Source organism: Eucyclogobius newberryi, unplaced genomic scaffold (genome assembly GCF_026437365.1).
Source record: "Eucyclogobius newberryi isolate DKJ021-1_F unplaced genomic scaffold, fEucNew1.0.hap1 SCAF_57, whole genome shotgun sequence".
NCBI classification, from domain to species: Eukaryota; Metazoa; Chordata; class Actinopteri; order Gobiiformes; family Gobiidae; genus Eucyclogobius; species Eucyclogobius newberryi.
In genome coordinates, this window is record NW_027316245.1 from 44,594 (window position 1) to 58,022 (window position 13,429).

A 13,429-nucleotide genomic window follows, 5' to 3' on the forward strand; every position below is an offset into this window, starting at 1 on the left:
GACTGGACGAATGTGAGTCTTGTGTGTTTCAAATGGCAACGATTAAAATCGCTGTCGTTTATGATCATGAAATCAATGCTCGGCTCGTTTTATTTAGTTTGAAAACTGCTCAAGATCAATCCAGATGAAAAAAAGGACGATGCCATGTCCTCATCGTCCACAGCATCTTCAAAACGACACATTATAAAGACGTTTTGCCTCCAGCACCAACACGGTTTAAATGGTCAAGACATGAATTGAAGATGAAATTCACATTTGTGTCAGAAACTTAAGAACTTGAAATGTCACAACAACTGGTTTAAGGTTTCGGTCTGAATCTGTGAATGCAGTCAATGTAAATTAAAAGGTGCATTTATCTGACCACATCGGTGTAAGGATGACATTTAAGAGGCATTTCCAGTTTGAAATGGTCAGTGTAAATGGAGTGACCAGTGCTGGGTCGTGACATTCCTGCGGGTCAAAGGCAGAAGTCCTCTGTTCTGAAGAGGCAGAGGTTGAATCCCGGTGTTAAATAAGGTCACTGCATCAGACCCGGACTATTGCGGGTCAGACTCTCGGAGCAGAGCGTGTGATTGTGTGTTTAAAGCACGTGGTGGTGGTGGTGGAGAAGCGTGTGGAGCTGCGGGTGGAGGAGGCGGTGTTCTGGAGCCGGGAGCGGGCTGTCTGCAGCGGTGAGGCCGGCGGCAGCAGCCTCTCCTCCGGACCAGGCCCTCAGCATCTCCGCGGCACCACCAGCCGGGCGTTAGCATGCGGCTAACGGCTAACCCACCGTGTCCGAATGCCAATCACATCGTGACAGTTTAACGTTTTGAATGAGTCTGACCCATGAACGCTCGTGTCAGCCGCGGTCAGAGCGCGCTGTCGGCCCCGGTGCCCCGCGTGAGGCCGCGGTGGAGGCGGGACAGGCTGCGGCTAAAGGCTAACGCGGCTAACGGAGCTAACGGGCCAGCCCAGGCTCGCCGCGTCTGTTAGCTGCGGCAGCTAGCGGCGGCAGCTAGCGGCGGTGATTTAACAAACACACGCGCTAATATTCACGCAAATGTGCGTGATCTCAGCTTGTACAACCGCACATAGACACGCCGTATTTTCATTGACCGGCAAAACGCATTCTGTAAAAATAGTGGTGCAAAACTACGGGCCCGGTAATAAAAATAAGAGGGCGGTGCGTGCAGACGCGAGCCCGGCCTGAGCGCGCGGTGAGCGGCGTGCAGCGGCGACAAGACGCGGCTGGAGGCTGGAGGCTGGGCTCGGTCCAAACACAGACACGGGCTTAATCTGCGTGATCGAGGCCGGGGACCGCGCTTACCTGGTCGGACTGCGGCTCCGCGGCTCCGCGGCTCCGGCCCGATATATTGACCCAGTATTGGCGAAGAGCGCCGCTTTGCCGCTTCGCTCTGCCGCGCCGTTTGCAACACCGACACAATGAATGAAACGCGGGGCTTTTTACCGCGCTAACGCTGCATCACCGCGTCCGCCACATCCACAGCGCGGGGCAGTTGGTGCGCTTGGACGCTCTTTCTAATAAACCATAATAATACGGTGTGTACGCGCACATGCCCGCGAACGACAGCGATCATAAATAAGCGCGTGCGGAGCAGAGGCGGGGCCACGTCCGCGCGCGGCACCTGCTCGTTTATTCTAAAAACACCATTATTTTACATGTTCGCCTCAGATATGCGCCAAAACCAAAGATCTGTCCGGGTTCAAACGAGAAAAATACAGAAATTAAAGAGAATTAGCAGCGCGAGCCCCAGGCAAAGCATGCTGGGAGTTGTAGTCCACGCGCGGCTTGTTTACATCAGCTGCCGTGGATTCGCTCTGAAGCTGTGACGGAACTATGTGGGAATAAAGAACATTACACCTACAAAACACCGGAGGAATGTTTGAAAAGCACAATTCTGCTTCACAGAAGAAAATAACACTAAAGTTACAGTTTATTTGTAGAGCTTATTTCACACACAAGACAATTGCATAAAAAATCACAAAACAGATCAAACATAAAAGAGAAGAGAGCAAATATCACCTTTTCAGTCAAACACAGCTAAAGAAAAGTGTTTTATCTTAGATTTGAACATTGTGGGAGCAGAACCTGTCTCACATCTTCTGGAAGAATGTTCCAGATTTGAGCTGAATAAAACTGAAGTATATATTTTATTATTGCCTTGTTTTATTGCATTTCAAGTATTTCATCTAAACTGAGCTCCTTTTTATTTCTTTTTTTATTTAGCGTTTGTCGCTGGGACACGCCCACAAAGTGCTTTGATTGGACTGATTAGTGTTATATTATATTTGACTGGACCATGTGTTGTATCAGGTTTGACTGGACTATGCTCAACACCACCCTCTCCCACTCCCTTGACTCCCTAGCCCCCTGGAAAACCTCCTCTGTGTCATACATCAGCCCCGCCCCCTGCTACACCCCTGAACTCCGCCCCATGAAGCAGACTGACCGCCAACTCCAACGACTCCTCAAAAGAACCCGCCTCACCGTCCACGCCGAAGCCTTCAAACTACACGTCTCCTCCTACCGTGACGCTCTCCAAGCCGCCAAATCTGCCCACCTCTCCACCCTCATCCACAGCCCTCACCGGAGCCCCCTACATCAAACCCCTCCCCCTGTTCTCCACCCTCATCCACAGCCCTCACCGGAGCCCCCGCACCCTGTTCTCCACCCTCATCCACAGCCCTCACCGGAGCCCCCGCACCCTGTTCTCCACCCTCATCCACAGCTCTCACCGGACCCCCCGCACCCTGTTCTCCACCCTCATCCACAGCTCTCACCGGAGCCCCCGCACCCTGTTCTCCACCCTCATCCACAGCCCTCACCGGAGCCCCCGCACCCTGTTCTCCACCCTCATCCACAGCCCTCACCGGAGCCCCCGCACCCTGTTCTCCACCCTCATCCACAGCTCTCACCGGACCCCCCGCACCCTGTTCTCCACCCTCATCCACAGCTCTCACCGGAGCCCCCGCACCCTGTTCTCCACCCTCATCCACAGCCCTCACCGGAGCCCCCGCACCCTGTTCTCCACCCTCATCCACAGCCCTCACCGGAGCCCCCGCACCCTGTTCTCCACCCTCATCCACAGCCCTCACCGGAGCCCCCGCACCCTGTTCTCCACCCTCATCCACAGCCCTCACCGGAGCCCCCGCACCCTGTTCTCCACCCTCATCCACAGCCCTCACCGGAGCCCCCGCACCCTGTTCTCCACCCTCATCCACAGCCCTCACCGGAGCCCCCGCACCCTGTTCTCCACCCTCATCCACAGCCCTCACCGGAGCCCCCGCACCCTGTACTCCACCCTCATCCACAGCCCTCACCGGAGCCCCCGCACCCTGTACTCCACCCTCATCCACAGCCCTCACCGGAGCCCCCGCACCCTGTTCTCCACCCTCATCCACAGCCCTCACCGGAGCCCCCGCACCCTGTACTCCACCGTCAACAAGCTAATCCAGCCCCCGGACATGACTCCACCCTCCTCCCCCGACCTCTGCAACTCTTTCCTCCTTCAATGACAAACATTTCCAAAATCTCCATCAACTCTCCCCAAACCCCTCCCCTCACCCACATCCAAACCCCTCCCCTCACCCACATCCAAACCCCTCCCCTCACCCACATCCAAACCCCTCCCCTCACCTACATCAAACCCCTCCCCTCACCCACATCCAAACCCCTCCCCTCACCTACATCAAACCCCTCCCCTCACCTACATCAAACCCCTCCCCTCACCCACATCCAAACCCCTCCCCTCACCTACATCAAACCCCTCCCCTCACCTACATCAAACCCCTCCCCTCACCCACATCAAACCCCTCCCCTCACCCACATCCAAACCCCTCCCCTCACCCACATCCAAACCCCTCCCCTCACCCACATCAAACCCCTCCCCTCACCTACATCAAACCCCTCCCCTCACCCACATCAAACCCCTCCCCTCACCCACATCCAAACCCCTCCCCTCACCCACATCCAAACCCCTCCCCTCACCTACATCAAACCCCTCCCCTCACCCATATCAAACCCCTCCCCTCACCTACATCAAACCCCTCCCCTCACCCACATCCAAACCCCTCCCCTCACCTACATCAAACCCCTCCCCTCACCTACATCAAACCCCTCCCCTCACCCACATCAAACCCCTCCCCTCACCCACATCCAAACCCCTCCCCTCACCCACATCCAAACCCCTCCCCTCACCCACATCAAACCCCTCCCCTCACCTACATCAAACCCCTCCCCTCACCCACATCAAACCCCTCCCCTCACCCACATCCAAACCCCTCCCCTCACCCACATCCAAACCCCTCCCCTCACCCACATCAAACCCCTCCCCTCACCCACATCCAAACCCCTCCCCTCACCCACATCCAAACCCCTCCCCTCACCCACATCAAACCCCTCCCCTCACCCACATCAAACCCCTCCCCTCACCCACATCCAAACCCCTCCCCTCACCCACATCCAAACCCCTCCCCTCACCCACATCCAAACCCCTCCCCTCACCCACATCCAAACCCCTCCCCTCACCCACATCAAACCCCTCCCCTCACCCACATCCAAACCCCTCCCCTCACCCACATCCAAACCCCTCCCCTCACCCACATCCAAACCCCTCCCCTCACCCACATCCAAACCCCTCCCCTCACCCACATCAAACCCCTCCCCTCACCCACATCAAACCCCTCCCCTCACCCACATCCAAACCCCTCCCCTCACCCACATCCAAACCCCTCCCCTCACCTACATCAAACCCCTCCCCTCACCCATATCAAACCCCTCCCCTCACCTACATCAAACCCCTCCCCTCACCCACATCCAAACCCCTCCCCTCACCTACATCAAACCCCTCCCCTCACCTACATCAAACCCCTCCCCTCACCCACATCAAACCCCTCCCCTCACCCACATCCAAACCCCTCCCCTCACCCACATCCAAACCCCTCCCCTCACCCACATCAAACCCCTCCCCTCACCTACATCAAACCCCTCCCCTCACCCACATCAAACCCCTCCCCTCACCCACATCCAAACCCCTCCCCTCACCCACATCCAAACCCCTCCCCTCACCCACATCAAACCCCTCCCCTCACCCACATCCAAACCCCTCCCCTCACCCACATCCAAACCCCTCCCCTCACCCACATCAAACCCCTCCCCTCACCCACATCAAACCCCTCCCCTCACCCACATCCAAACCCCTCCCCTCACCCACATCCAAACCCCTCCCCTCACCCACATCCAAACCCCTCCCCTCACCCACATCAAACCCCTCCCCTCACCCACATCAAACCCCTCCCCTCACCCACATCCAAACCCCTCCCCTCACCCACATCCAAACCCCTCCCCTCACCCACATCCAAACCCCTCCCCTCACCCACATCAAACCCCTCCCCTCACCCACATCCAAACCCCTCCCCTCACCCACATCCAAACCCCTCCCCTCACACGTGTAGGGGAATGGAGATGGACATTCCACGGCCAGATAACAGAAAATCTCTCTTTGAACATTGGGGGTTTCTCGTTCTCCCTCTCTTCCTCACCGCAGGGAGCCGCTGTGACTTTTTGTGATAACAGATCTTCTTCTCCCCACAGTCTTACAGAGGACGCCCCGATGAAAACTATGTTTTATGTGATTATGCCATGAATATTTGTCCGAATCAACTCCCTACACCGCATGTTTCACCTTGTGTTACGTATTTTTCCACTGTTTAAGGTTTTATATTCCCAATGCTTTAACTCGAGTGCCCATCACAGGTGAAAGAAGATGTAAAATGTGTCTACCTCAAGAAATAATGTGCACAAACTGCCAAAAGTGCTTAACATGTAAATGTTAAAACAGGGTTCAATGTTTTTGCCATTACTATTTACGTTACTCGAGGTTTATTTTCTCGGCCAGGAAGTTTTCGCTGTAGCGCCCGCCCCTTTCGCTCCCAGCATGCCCTGCGGGCCAGGTATCAAAAGGACGCTCCAAGCTAGAAACGCTCTTTTTTTTTTTCTTCTCTTCTCATCCCCTTTGTCTTTTCTCTTGGAAGCCGTCTCCACGGACGAGCCTTTCACTTTTCCTTTGTCTCAACAAAAATCCGTCCGTCACGTGGTCGACAAGGCCATGCCAGCCCTGGACTCTGAAACCACCTGAAACCACCTGGAACTACCTGGAACTACCTGGAACTACCTGGAACTAAGCTTAAGCGCTAAACCGGACAGAGACTTTCTTTGCTACTTCGTTTCTTTTCTTTTTGAAGTAATCTACGCCGTTTACGTGGATCAGCGCTACGTCCTCATCTGAGTAAAGGCCGCGTGAGGAGCTAACACGCCGCTAAAGCGTTCTACCGCTAAGGAACTCTCGGATATCGCCTCCGTTGCCAAGGACCTCACAGCCGCCGCTGCCTTCCTCGCTCCGGCCAGCACACCGCTCCCCGGCCAGCACACCGCTCCCCGGCCAGCAGACCGCTCCACGGCCAGCACACCGCTCCACGGCCAGCACACAGCTCCACGGCCAGCACACCGCTCCACGAACCTTCGCCGCCACACCGCTCCACGCGACGCCTCGCTACGGACCTCGTCCGCGGACAAGGACCAGTCGGACCGAGTCTCTACAGAACCGTAAGCCGAGTTCAGAGTGCGGTTCCTTTTGTGGCGTGATTTGGGTAGAGCTCAGCTGTTCCTCCTCCTTTAGCTTCTCTCTTTCCCTCTTTTTGATATAGATTAGCATAGACACGTTTGATTATCAAAGGCAAAACCCTGGTTTAACATTATCTGCATGAAATTTGCTGTTAAATCTGATGTAACGTCACCTGTGATTTACCTGTGCGCATTTCTGCTCCGGTGTTTTTGATTGCCCTTTGGATAAATAAACTACACGAAAGAGTTATTGACTATTGTCTGTTTGATTAGACTATGTGTAAGTCCCTGAATCGTGAAACACCCTTCAGACCTTTTAACGAGCGCGATTAAGAACCGTATCTTAGCTCTTTGGGTTTAACCCTGGTGCCCCGTCTTGTCTCGTTTCTGCTAAGAAATCTCCCTTAATCATAAACTGAATACCTGTAGTTTGAGACCCTACACCCACATCCAAACCCCTCCCCTCACCCACATCAAACCCCTCCCCTCACCCACATCCAAACCCCTCCCCTCACCCACATCAAACCCCTCCCCTCACCCACATCCAAACCCCTCCCCTCACCCACATCAAACCCCTCCCCTCACCCACATCCAAACCCCTCCCCTCACCCACATCAAACCCCTCCCCTCACCTACATCAAACCCCTCCCCTCACCCACATCCAAACCCCTCCCCTCACCCACATCAAACCCCTCACCCACATCCAAACCCCTCCCCTCACCCACATCCATTCTTAATACTTCTTCTGTCTTGTTTATTTCATCTGTTCTTTTTTTGGACTGTGTACATTATTGTGTACTGTACGTGCTGTCCCCCCCTGTCTGTAAATACCCCCCTTTTTGTACATGTCAAAGCGTCTTTGGGTCTTTGAAAAGCACTATATAAATAAAAAGTATTATTATTATTATTATTATATTTGTCTGGACCATGTAGCAGGCTGAAGCCGGCTACAATAGAAGGAGCAGCTGCAGCAGAAGAACATTCAGGGAGTGTGGAGAAGCCTGAAAATTCAAAAATCCCCCCTGCCCAGACAGAGGGGGATCTACAGTGGGTGAATGATTAAAATGCTCACTTCTTGAGATTTGATCAGTCACCCGCCCCTCCCCCTGCACAGCTGCATGCTCCCTCTTCCACAGCTGGACAATGCCCTGCATCTGTTCCTCTTTGCTTCTCTGCCCCGGACCATCAGCTCCCCACTTCGCCTGGACTCACCCATCCCCCCAGCACACGGTCCCCCTGCCAACTACTGACTGTCACAGCAGCACAGGTGAGGAGTGAGCTGAAGAGGATTAAAGTGAGGAAGGCAGCAGGACCTGACGGCATCAGCCCCAGGCTCCTTAAGTCCTGCGCAGATGAACTGTGTGGAGTTATGGAGCATGTCTTCAACATGAGCCTGAAGCTGAGGGTGGTACCACAGGTCTGGAAGACCTCCTGTCTGGTACCTGTGCCCAAAACACATCGCGCCAAAGACCTCAACAGCTTCACGTCCTGATGAAGACACTGGAGCTGGTCCTGGACCACCTCCGCTCCACCGTGAGCCCAGCCATGGACCCGCTGCAGTTTGCATATCGGCCTGACATCGGAGTGGAGGACGCCGTCATCTCCTGCTGCACCGCTCTCTCTCTCACCTGGAGAAGCCTGGCAGCTCTGTGAGGATCCTGTTCTTTCATCTCTCCAGCGCCTTTAACACCATCAGCTCCTGAGGGACAAGCTGGAGACGGCTGGTGTGGAGTACGACCTGCAGAGTGGATCCTGTACGACCTCACAGACCGACCCCAGTTTGTGAGAGCCCGGGACTGTGTGTCTGACACTCGGACCTGCAGTGTGGGACCTGCAGTGTGGGGGACCTGCAGTGTGGGGGACCTGCAGTGTGGGGGACCTGCAGTGTGGGGGCCCTGCAGTGTGGGGGACCTGCAGTGTGGGGGACCTGCAGTGTGGGGGCCCCAGGGCACTGTCCTCGCGCCCTTTCTCTTCACCCTCTACACTGCAGACCTCAGACACGACACGGACAGCTGTGTCCTGCAGAAGTTCTCTGACCACTCTGCCATCATCGGACTCATCACAGACGACTGTGATGTGGAGGACAGAGGACTGGAGCAGGACTTTGTGGAACCACCTCCTCATCAACGCGGAGATGACCAAGGAGATGGTGGTGGACTTCCACAGAGGCCACGCCCCCCTCACCAGAGAACATCCAGGGACGGGACATTGAGAGAGTGACTCATACAAGGACCTGGGTGTTCATCTGAACCACAAACTGGACTGGACTCATAACACAGACTGTACAGGAAGAGCCAGAGTGGGCTCTACCTCCCGAGGAGACTCAGGTCTTTTGGAGTGACAGGGCCACTCCTGACAGGGCCAATCCTGACAGGGCCACTCCTGAAGACCGTCTCTGACTCTGTGGTGCATCAGCTCCTGTAGGTGTGGTCTGCTGGAGCAGCAGCATCACAGAGAGGGAGAGGAAGAAGCTGGACAAAGCTCCGTCCTGGGCTGTCCTTTGGACTCGGTGCAGGAGGTGGGGGACAGAAGGGTCCTGGCTAAACTCACATCTATGCTGGACCATGAGTGTCGCCCCCTGCAGGACACTCTGCCCCCTGCAGGACACTCTGTCCACTCTGGAGAGCAGCTTCAGTGACCGATCCACCCTCGCTGTGTGAAGGAGACGTTTCACAGTCTGTCCTTCTGCTGCTGTCAGACTTTATAACAAACACTGCCCTGAACACGTGCAATACTGACTTAACCATGTGCAATTCCGTCATATTCATGTGCAATTACTGTCGTGATCAAATGCAATGGTATTCATTTATTTATTTATTTTTATCTTTATTATTTTCCCCTCCATCCCTTGTTGGGAAATGGGAGTTTTTGTTTATAGAAGATCTTCTACTGAGAGTGTTTTTCAAACTTCCTATAAGTGATCTGTTCTTTTCCTCTGTATCTACCTGCGTTGCAACAATGAAATTTCCCCATGTGGGACGAATACATAAGATAAGATAAGGAATATCTTATCTTATGTGTTATATTATATTTGTCTGGACCATGTGTTATATTATATTTGACTGGACCATGTGTTATATTATATTTGACTGGACCATGTGTTATATTATATTTGTCTGGACCATGTGTTATATTATATTTGTCTGGACCATGTGTTATATTATATTTTTCTGGACCATGTGTTATATTATATTTGACTGGACCATGTGTTATATTATATTTGACTGGACCATGTGTTATATTATATTTGACTGGACCATGTGTTATATTATATTTGACTGGACCATGTGTTATATTATATTTGACTGGACCATGTGTTATATTATATTTGTCTGGACCATGTGTTATATTATATTTGTCTGGACCATGTGTTATATTATATTTGTCTGGACCATGTGTTATATTATATTTGACTGGACCATGTGTTATATTATATTTGACTGGACCATGTGTTATATTATATTTGACTGGACCATGTGTTATATTATATTTGTCTGGACCATGTGTTATATTATATTTGTCTGGACCATGTGTTATATTATATTTGTCTGGACCATGTGTTATATTATATTTGTCTGGACCATGTGTTATATTATATTTGTCTGGACCATGTGTTATATTATATTTGTCTGGACCATGTGTTATATTATATTTGACTGGACCATGTGTTATATTATATTTGACTGGACCATGTGTTATATTATATTTGTCTGGACCATGTGTTTTCTCACCTGTAAAACTGTAATTTATAAATATAAAAAGCTTAATATTAAATTAAAGTCTCTCTTCGCAGGATTCGAACCCGTGACCTCCTGCACCATAAGTCTTGTCTTTAACCATCAGTTCAACACATGAGACAGAGACAGGACATGTCCCTCCTGACCACCAGGGGTCAGGCACGAGCTCTATGCTGCATCGTTAGTACCGCCCCTAAAAGCACGTCATTGGCTGCTATAAAAAGGTCCGGATCGTTCTAGAACGAGAGAAGTTTCAGCGCGAGTTTGAAGCAGCTTCATGAGCAGATTCTGTCACTTTTACCACAAACAACACTTCAAACTGACTTTGGACTGGACTCCGCGCTGGACAGATTGGAGGTCAGAACGATCACGTGTCACTTGTGTTGAGACTTTGGTTCGTGTCGTGTGAAGTTTGTGAAGTTTGTTCCGGGAAAAACGTCCGAGTGAATCTAACCGGTGAGATAAAGTGTGTGTGTGTGTGTGTGTGTGTGTGTGTGTGTGTGTGTGTGTGTGTGTGTGTGTGTGTGTGTGTGTGTGTGTGTGCGTGCGTGCGTGCGTGCGTGCGTGCGTGCGTGCGTGCGTGCGTGCGTGCGTGCGTGCGTGCGTGCGTGCGTGCGTGCGTGCGTGCGTGCGTGCGTGCGCGTGCGTGTGTCATCTGGTGATTAAAAACAGAGCAATAAAAATGACTAAATACAACTGAGTGTTTTAATGTGAAGCTGATGTAATATTATAATAATCCTTCCACTGAAGTGTCTGGCCTAACGGCACAACAGCAGAAGCCCAGCTTCAGGGGCCCGAGCAGAAGCCCAGCTTGTTGCTGTGATTGGCTGAAACAAATCAGAAGCTCCTCCCATTCACAAACACATTAATAATACTATTATTTTTTTGTTGTAGGAAACCATGGCAACAGCAGGAGCGTGTGAGGTAATCTGCTCCACTCACTGTGTTTCTTCAAATCAATACTAATTATGTTTTATAATTATAGTTCAACCAGAAGCTGCAGGTGAAATCAGAGGAAGACGCCGTGTCTGAGGTTCGTCTGAAGAACTTTGGCCGTTTATAACGTTGGACAGTTTGTGCTTTTAGAGTTTGTGTTTTCAACTGAAGGTGATATTTACTCTGGGGCGTGGTTCAACAGGGGCGTGGTTCAACATGGCTGCTGCTCGGAAAAACAAACTTTCCCTCCACTTTTTCCTTTCATCCAAACTTTTAACCTTTTTTATTCTATCTTTCTGGTATTTTTTTCTTTTCTTTGACACATCACCCGATCAAGACCTGGACCACCCGATCAAGACCTGGACCACCCGATCAAGACCTGGACCACCTGGAGGATAGACTAGATAGCATGAGACAATCTAATCTTCACCGGTTCCACCTCACGAATCTGAAGGTTCACACATCCCATAATGCCCCTCTCTCTGTCTGCTAGGGGCTGCCACATCCCATAATGCCCCTCTCTCTGTCTGCTAGGGGCTGCCACATCCCATAATGCCCCTCTCTCTGTCTGCTAGGGGCTGCCACATCCCATAATGCCCCTCTCTCCGGTATGAAACTAGCCGACTGAAAAAAAAATCAACATTTTGTTGAAAAAAAAACGTCAAAATCTTTTATTTTTCAATTATTTCGCCCGCACGTACTCGCCCGCACGTACTCGCCCGAACGTACTCGCACGTACTCGCTCACGCTCGCTCATACACGCACGAACGTACTCGCTCGCACGAACGTACTTGCTCACACTCGCACGCACGTACTCACTCACGCTCGCTCGTACACGCACGAACGTACTCGCTCACGCTCGCACGTAAACGCACGAACGTACTCGCTCGCACGACTCGCTCGCACGACTCGCTCGCACGACTCGCTCGCACGTACTCGCACGTGCACGCACGTACACGCACGTACTCGCTCGCATGTACACGCACGCACGTATTTGCTCGCACGTACTCGCCCGCACGTACTCGCCCGCACGTACTCGCCCGAACGTACTCGCTCACACTCGCACGCACGTACTCGCTCGCACGTACTCGCTCACGCTCGCTCATACACGCACGAACGTACTCGCTCACGCTCGCTCATACACGCACGAACGTACTCGCACGTACTCGCTCACACTCGCACGCACGTACTCGCTCGCACTTATTCGCACGCACGTACTCGCTCGCACGTACTCGCTCGCACGCGCTTGCACGTACACGCACGTACTCGCTCGCACGTACTCGCTCACGCTCGCACGCACGTACACGCACATGCTCGCTCGCACGGGCTCGCACGTACACGCTCGCACGTACTCGCTCGCACGTACTGGCCTGCTTTCATGTTTACGCCAAATTCTGACCCGACCATCCGAATGTCGCAGCAGAAATTGAGACTTTTCTAATCTTCTATTGTCCAATATTGGTGATCCTGTGCTTTGTGTGCGAATTGTAGCCTCAGTTTCCTGTTCTTAGCTGACAGGAGTGGCCCCCGGTGTGGCCCCCGGTGTGGTCTTCTGCTGCTGTAGCCCGTCCGCCTCACAGTTGGACGTGTTGTGCGTTCAGAGATGCTCTTCTGCAAACCTTGGTTTTAACGAGTGATTATTTGAGTTACTGTTGCCTTTCTATCAGCTCAAACCAGTCTGACCCTTCTCCTCTGACCTCTGACCTCTGGCATCAACAAGGCATTTGCGCCCACAGGACTGCCGCTTACTGGATATTTTCTCTTTTTCGGACCATTCTCTGTGAACCCTAGAGATGTTTGTGCGTGAAAATCAGCCGTTTCTGAAATACTCTGACCTCGTCTGGCACCAACAACCACGCCACGTTCAAAGTCACTTAAATCACCTTCTTCACCGTTCTGATGCTTTGACCTGCAGCAGATCCTCTTGACCAAGTCTACATGCCTAAATGCATTGAGTTGCTGCCATGTGATTGGCTGATTAGAAATTTGCGTTAACAAGCAGTTGGACAGGTGAACCTAAAAAAGTAGCCGTTGAGTGTAGTTTAACCATCAGTCATTTCTTGACCACTACTTTATTCATCCAACTTTTAAGACTCGTTTTGAAATGTCAAAATGACCCATTTGTTTTGTTTTG